Genomic DNA, 7,004 nt, shown 5'->3' with positions numbered 1-7,004 from the left:
GTAGATAAAAGCCCTATTTTCCAACCATGGCGTTCTAATTTTAAAGTTCTAGATCTTGTGTAACTAAAGCTTTCAGTTTCAGGTTCCTCATCAGTAAAGAAGGGAAGGATATACTTGTAGCTGTTTTCTTCTCAAAAGCAGAGAACAAGTGAAAAAAAAAACTTATTTTAAAGCAGTGTTTACTGATTTTTTGTTTTGAGAAAGTTCTTTAAAGTACAACCAAAAAAACCCATTTTGTCCCAATATGAAACAAAGTTATCTTTAATAATTAGGCACACAGAACAGTGTCCAAGCTCATTTTGAGCCCCCTTGCCATGCAGTAAGACCAGCCGCGCTGATCTGGAGAGCCTCGGAGAAGAACATGGCGGGCCAAACTGTCGCCTTTCCCCAGCAGCACCAGAGGAGAATCTCGGGAGAGCTGGGGATGACCGGTGCGCATGCTCCCAAGCCCAGGCCGAGGGCGTCCCGGGACCACAACCCGCTGGAAATGCGGAGTCAGTGCGGGGTCGGCTGAAGCCCAGTGGGCGGCGATTTTCCAGGGGAAGGAGCGGAGTGAAGAGCAGCAAGGCCCATAAAAGGTCCTGGGGGAGGTAACAAGGAGTCCAGCCTTGAAAGGAAGTGCTCTTGGACTGGGCCTTGTGCTTCTAGAGAATGAAATGCCAGCCTGGATTTGTGCGGTGAGCTTCCCTCCTATAGAGCCCTATGAGGATTTAATTACTTCCCTTTTTATCGTGGTTAAAGAAAAAATTTCATTGCAACCTCCTGTAAACTCATATTTTCCAAGTTAATTAAGTATACAGAAGACTGCCACCCAGTGAGCTAGGTATACACACCAAATGCTTTGGTTCCCATTCTTTTGCTTTGAGATATGTGCTGACATATTTAGGTGTGAAATAATATGTCTGGAATTTGCTTCAGAATAATGGAGATATAAATGAAATATGAATGGCCATTATGTGATGACTGTTGAAGCTGCATGGTAGTTCTCATGACTCAGTACTTCTGTACTTGTGAGAAATTTTTCGTAACAAACTTAAAAAAAGTAAAACTTAGGTACAAAAAATTCTTTTAAAATATTTTAAGGCCACAAAATCTGAAAACTGCACAGATGAACGTATATTTTATTATAATATCCCTATTATTTCAATTAGACCGAGAACTTAATTTAGTTGCCATTAGATTTGTGAAGTGTGGAAAACTTTTAAGATCATTTGATTAAATGTAAATGCATCCTTTTTATTTGTGTTACTTTTATGTAATGCCCTAAATATGCTGCTAAACATGTGCATAGAATATTATAAATTATGAAAGAGCAGATATTTCCTCAGATACCCAAATTGTTTTACATCACACTGAGTAATAACTGTTTTCATTTTTAAGTAATGTTTTCATTATTATAAGACACAGGTTCAGCAAGTACAGAATTATAAATCCATTCTCTTCAGATTTAAAATGGCACAGTTAATTCTTCAGCTAATATATCTCAATATATATTATTCATTTTCCCCTATTAAAAGATAAACTGAGGCACATTAAAATTTACAAGAGTTTGTTTGAATAAAAATGGACTAGAATCAGGCAGAGCCAAACAGAAAGTGGTTAGGAGCGCTCTACCAATAGGATTGAAGGAAGAGGTTTTTCTAGAGAACCTGGGAAGCAAAGCAAGGAAATTATTCCATTGTCTATACCTTAAATGCTTTCTTTGGAAAAGCCTACCTGGCTGTTTGTGATTGTTCTTAAGTGTCCTTTTTTTTTTCAGATTCCAGTGAATGACTCTGGCTGAAGTTTTGGTTTGCTTACATAAGCTATGAGGACATTAGGGCCACCTCAGCCTAATGGCCTTCTTGTTTAATTACTTTAACACCCCTAATTTTGTTTCTAAAAATTAGAGCTATATATTTGTATTAGGCAAGAGGATATTTTTTACTCTGTTTGCTACCTCTGTATTCTGAAGACATCTTGCTAAGAATCTCTCAAGTATCTTGTGAAGTTGATTTTTTTATTCATTGTAGTGGCAGCAGCTGGTAGATTTGAGAAGCAAGAATGGTAATTAACAGTGACAGAGGAAAGAAAATTTAAACTGAAAATGACCACATTCCTTTATTTGTAGTAGAAAAATAAGCTTTTCATAGAAAAGATTGTAGCTCTAAGAGTTGGTGTAAGAAACCCAAGGAATATCAACTAGTAATGTAATTAAATGTAGACACTCTCTATGCAAAACTAGGACAATCAGCTGAAAACTGAAAAATTGTCAACTAGTTGTTTTGTCTATATGATAGGGAAAAAAAGGTGGGTTGAGGTTTTGTTTTTATTTTTGCATTGTTCAATTGATTCATATTTTAAACATTATATTAATTTGGTATTTTGTTCTGTGGGGCACAGGATTAGAAAACTGTATAACAATTTCAGAGGGGCAACCGCATTAAAGTTCAGTAATGGTGGTTGTTGTTGGTTGGTTAATTGATTTAACATCAGGCAGGTTATTTTAAGTCTCAGGAGGAATGTTTTTACAACTGAACAAGAAAGACTTCTTTAGGAAAGTATAACCTTATGAGTTAATCAATTTTTAAAGCAAGCACTTCTTTCTTCTTTCCACACGGTATAGAATTTTAAATACTGAAGGCAAATTAGAAGATGTAAACTGAATTCATAGGTAAAATACAGTTTTTCAATTGGATACAGAAAAGGCAAAGGGAAAATTCTACACTTGATATATAATCTCTTCAGTTATTTACTATCTCATTCAACTCCAGTGACTTTTCATTTGTTGCTGCGTTCACTTAACTGCTTCATTAAGAAAAATACTTTCATGTAGGACTCAAAATTTTCCTCAGAAATACCAGTACTAGAAATCTGGAGACATCAAAAAGGAGCCACTTATAAGGGTAAAAAATGCTGAATGAAAAATTTTGTTTTATCTTGTAATATCCTGCACATTTTGCGCTCTGCATCGCAGAAACTTGTATTTGTTTAAAAAAGAAAAAAAAAAAGATTTTTTAATGATTTACTAGGAGACCAGAGATAAGAATCTAGAATTTCCTACCTGGTGGTAGAGTAATGTAAATTATGCTTTCTCTGGATGTAGAGTGCTTAGTTTCAAATTCCACTCTTCTTCCTAGTGGTGTTCTTGGTCAAGTTCCTTAGTTTCTCTATGCCTTAGTTTCATTAACTCAAAAATGGAAAGATTAATACCTCTTACAGATTCAGAATGAGAATTAAAAGCAAAAACATTTGTAAACTTCTTACACCAGTGACTGAACACATGATAAATACTCTGGAAAATCAGCTATTATTTGTATCGGTCCTTATATATAAGAAAATTTGAACTGTAAAGAGTTAAATGCCTATCGGGTATAGCATCTTCATATATTCTCTTTTCTACATGTTACAGTACTTTGAGGAACAGCACCCTTATAAATACAAGAATGCAACCACTTTTCAAAAATCAACCCTTCTGTATATATTTATTGAGCATTTACCAAATATTCTGTTAGACACCAGGAATACCTAGAATGCTAAAGAGAGGGTAGAATGCAATCTTTTTTAGCTATTACTGGAATTTTAGTAATTACAATGATGTGCATTTTATGTTAATTCAGATTTTGCTAGTTTAAAATAGTATAAAATATTAACAAAATCTTGTTTTATGAACCAAATTTTCAAAAAAATAATGCAAGTGCTTATTTGCATTTATTTCTATGAGATACTCAGTCTTAGATTAAGTGAGTTTTGAATAATACAAAGTCTTCAAGATTACATGCTTTACATAAAATTTTTATTACCGGGGCACCTGGGTGGCTCAGTTTGTTAAGTGTCTGTTTCGGCTCAAGTCATGATCTCAGGGTCCTGGAATCAAGCCCTGCCCTGCATTGGGCTCTCTGCTCAGTGGGGAGTCTGCTTCCCCTCTCCCTTTCCCTCTGCCCTTCCCCATGCTCATGCTCACTTGCTCTCTCTCTCTCAAACAAATACATAAAATCTTTGGGAGCCTGCGTGGCTCAGTTGTTAAGCGTCTGCCTTCGGCTCAGGTCATGATTTCAGGGTCCTAGGATAGAGCTCCGTATTGGGCTCCCTGCTCAGCAGGAAGCCTGCTTCTCCCTTTCCCTCTGCCATTCCCCAGCTTGTGCTCTCTGGCTCTCTCTCTTGTCAAATAAATAAATAAAATCTTAAAAAAATAATAAAATAAACATCTTTAAAAAAATAAAAATAATAGACAGAGGGTTTCCAGTCAGTGGTTACCCTCTTTTGTCAAAAGACTTTAAAGAAAAATTTTGATTGAAGTGTGACATATACCTAGAAAGGTACACAAATCGTAGGACTACATACAGTTTGATGAATTTTTACAAATTTATCACACTATTTTAATCAACATACACCTCAGAATCAACATATTACCAGAAAATTAAGAAACTTTTCTTAGGCTCCCTGCAGGTTGACTACCCCACTATAAGGGAAACCTCTATCCTAACTTCAAATGCCATTGATTGATTAGTTTTGCTTGTTTTTCTACTGTATATAAAAGTCATTCAGTATATATTCTTTTGTGTCTAACTCATTTTAGGCAGTATTATGTTTGCATTTTTTTTCCTCCACACAAATGTATATGGGACATCCCATTGGGGTTACAACTAAATATTGTATGTTTACATATGGTAGAGGTTGTATAAATACATTTTATGCATGATCATATTTAATAACAATCTGAGAAATAGGTGGTACTATTACTTGAACTTGATTGATGTGAACACTAAGCCTCAGAGTGGTACATAATTTTCCCAGGATGTGCAATTGTAAGTGGTAAAACTGAGAGTCTCAACTCAGTTCTAACTTCAAAGCCCAAAGAATCTTCAAACTTTGTTATAGCTCTCATATTAGAAATATTATTTTACCAAGACCTTGGTTCATGCATGAGAGATATACTTGACTTGGGAGAAGAGCCAATTTTAAAATCTTAGCTTGCTGATAAATATTGTTGGCAATGTACAAAATTGTATTGACTGGAATAATTAATGGTATGGCGTGATATTTTATAAATCTGTAAAAGGAGCTACTTTTTCCCCCCTGAAATTAAATAACCTAGTATTAGTTAACCATGTGATGAGTAATAACAGTTTTTCAGATTTCAAAATCAGAAGTTACACAAAAATATGTCAGATATTCAGGAAAAAGTCATTCACTGCAGCTCTCTCTTCTGCTTTGCAAGTAGTTGCCATAATTCATATTCTGAGCATATTCTAGACAAAACTCAACATATAATGGTAGGGGTTTTTTGCGTCTTAAATACATAACAAACCTCTAACTTCCCTTAAGCTAAAAGATTCAAATATTTGGTAGCAAGAATTAAAAATAAATCAATATTTTAAAGTAATAAAGAGGACCTCTTTTCAAAGAATAGTTCATATAAGAAGCTTTTAACAAGTGTCTACCAACAGGGGCACCTGGATGGCTCAGTCATTTAAGCATCTGCCTTCATTTCAGCTCAGGGCATGATCCTAGGGTTCTGGGATCAAGCCCCACATCAGGCTCCCTGTTCAGCGGGGAGCCTGCTTCTCAGGCTCATATGTCATCAAGATTCTAACGTTTGAGCTAAATGCATTAACTTGGCATATAGAATTACATCATTTGGAAAAGAGGTAAGTATGGTTTGTGTGTACAAAGAAATATAGATTCAGGTGATCAAAAGGGCAGATAGTAGAAAGACTACTAGTTTTCCAGTATTAGATCACTCTTCTATAATATCATTTGTATTAAAAATTAAACTTTCTTCAATCATAGTTTATATTCTCCAGGTTCCTTTGCAATCATACCTACCTTTTACTAAGTTTTATAAAGTTTTTACTCACTTTTACTAACTTTAGCAATGGTGTGTGAAGAGGTAGTGTGTGCTACCTTCAGGTTATACCCTTAAAAAGGCATGCCCTCCTTACCCCATTCCTTCATCTAGCTTTCTGAAACATGAAGTTGGTGATGAGTTATCTGGGGTCATGTGGACAAGGAAACCATCCTGGGGTACTGATGCTACAGCTGGTCTGAGTTGCTGGCTGCCATATAAGCCCTTGACCACCAGCTTGTCTCCTAAGGGAAATAAACTACTGTCTTGTTTAATTCATTTTAATTTGGCAGTGCACCACAAAATACTGATTTGCCACAATTTCAGGTGTGCCAAAATAATGATCTCCTCAGCCCTTAGAGTAGCCAGGCAGAGCCTGAAGCTGCTAGAACCATTCGGCTAGTTACCATTTTCTCAAAAGATCTTAAAAACAAACAAACAAAACCCACAAAATATAATTGACCTACAAGGTGTACAACATTGATTCAATAATTCTATACCCTACTCAAGTTCTCAGCAGGGTAAGTGGAATCACCATCTGTCACCATATAACATTATTACAATATTATTGACTATATTCCCTATGCTGTACTTTCTCATTTAATGCTTTTCTATGTATGTCATTACATTAGAAACAAGGGGAAATACTGCCCTAATCAATACAGAGTCCTGTTGTTTTAGGTTATGGGTAGCATGCTGCATTGTAACCTTGAGAATGCTCAGTGTAACAACAAGAAATACAACACAGAAGTAACTAATCTAAGGATGCCTGGCTGCCTCAGTAGGAAGAGCATACGACTCTTGATCTCAGGGTTGTAAGTTCGAGCCCCATGTTTGGTGTAGAGATTACTTAAAAATGAAATCTTAAAAAAAGAAAAAACGAAAGAAAAGATGAATAAGGAAGCCACAGACTGGGAGAAAATGCTTGCAAACCTGACAAGTCTTATACCCAAAATTATATAAAGAATCTCTGTAATTCAACAATAAAAAAAATGCAATTCAAAAAAAAAAAGTCTGCAACTGGTGGGAAGCAGAATGTCCTTTTATGATAATCCAAAATAGCGCTCATCCATAAGCCCTCAGCCTGAGAAAGTGTAAAATCAGCTTGCAGCTCTGACCTACATACACCTGGTGTCCTCCTCCATTCTTTCAGGTTATTGAAAGGATCCAACAGGGG

General features: G+C 35.8%; 1 long non-coding RNA gene across 1 annotated transcript in view; it reads left to right on the top strand.

Annotated features, from left to right (window-relative positions):
• The first annotated feature begins 506 nt into the window (after positions 1-506).
• LOC141372743 (uncharacterized) overlaps positions 507-7,004 on the top strand; it is a 72,628-nt gene continuing 66,130 nt past the window's right edge. The window contains exon 1 of the long non-coding RNA XR_012378146.1: positions 507-677. This is a non-coding gene — a long non-coding RNA (uncharacterized lncRNA). The remainder of the gene's footprint in view (positions 678-7,004) is intronic.

This window comes from Callorhinus ursinus, unplaced genomic scaffold, assembly GCF_003265705.2.
Source record: "Callorhinus ursinus isolate GAN/ISIS: 27379988/994484 unplaced genomic scaffold, GSC_fseal_2.0 scaffold5, whole genome shotgun sequence".
Taxonomy (NCBI): Eukaryota; Metazoa; Chordata; class Mammalia; order Carnivora; family Otariidae; genus Callorhinus; species Callorhinus ursinus.
The sequence above is the reverse complement of the archived record's forward strand: the minus strand, read 5'-3'. Positions and strand labels throughout refer to the sequence as shown.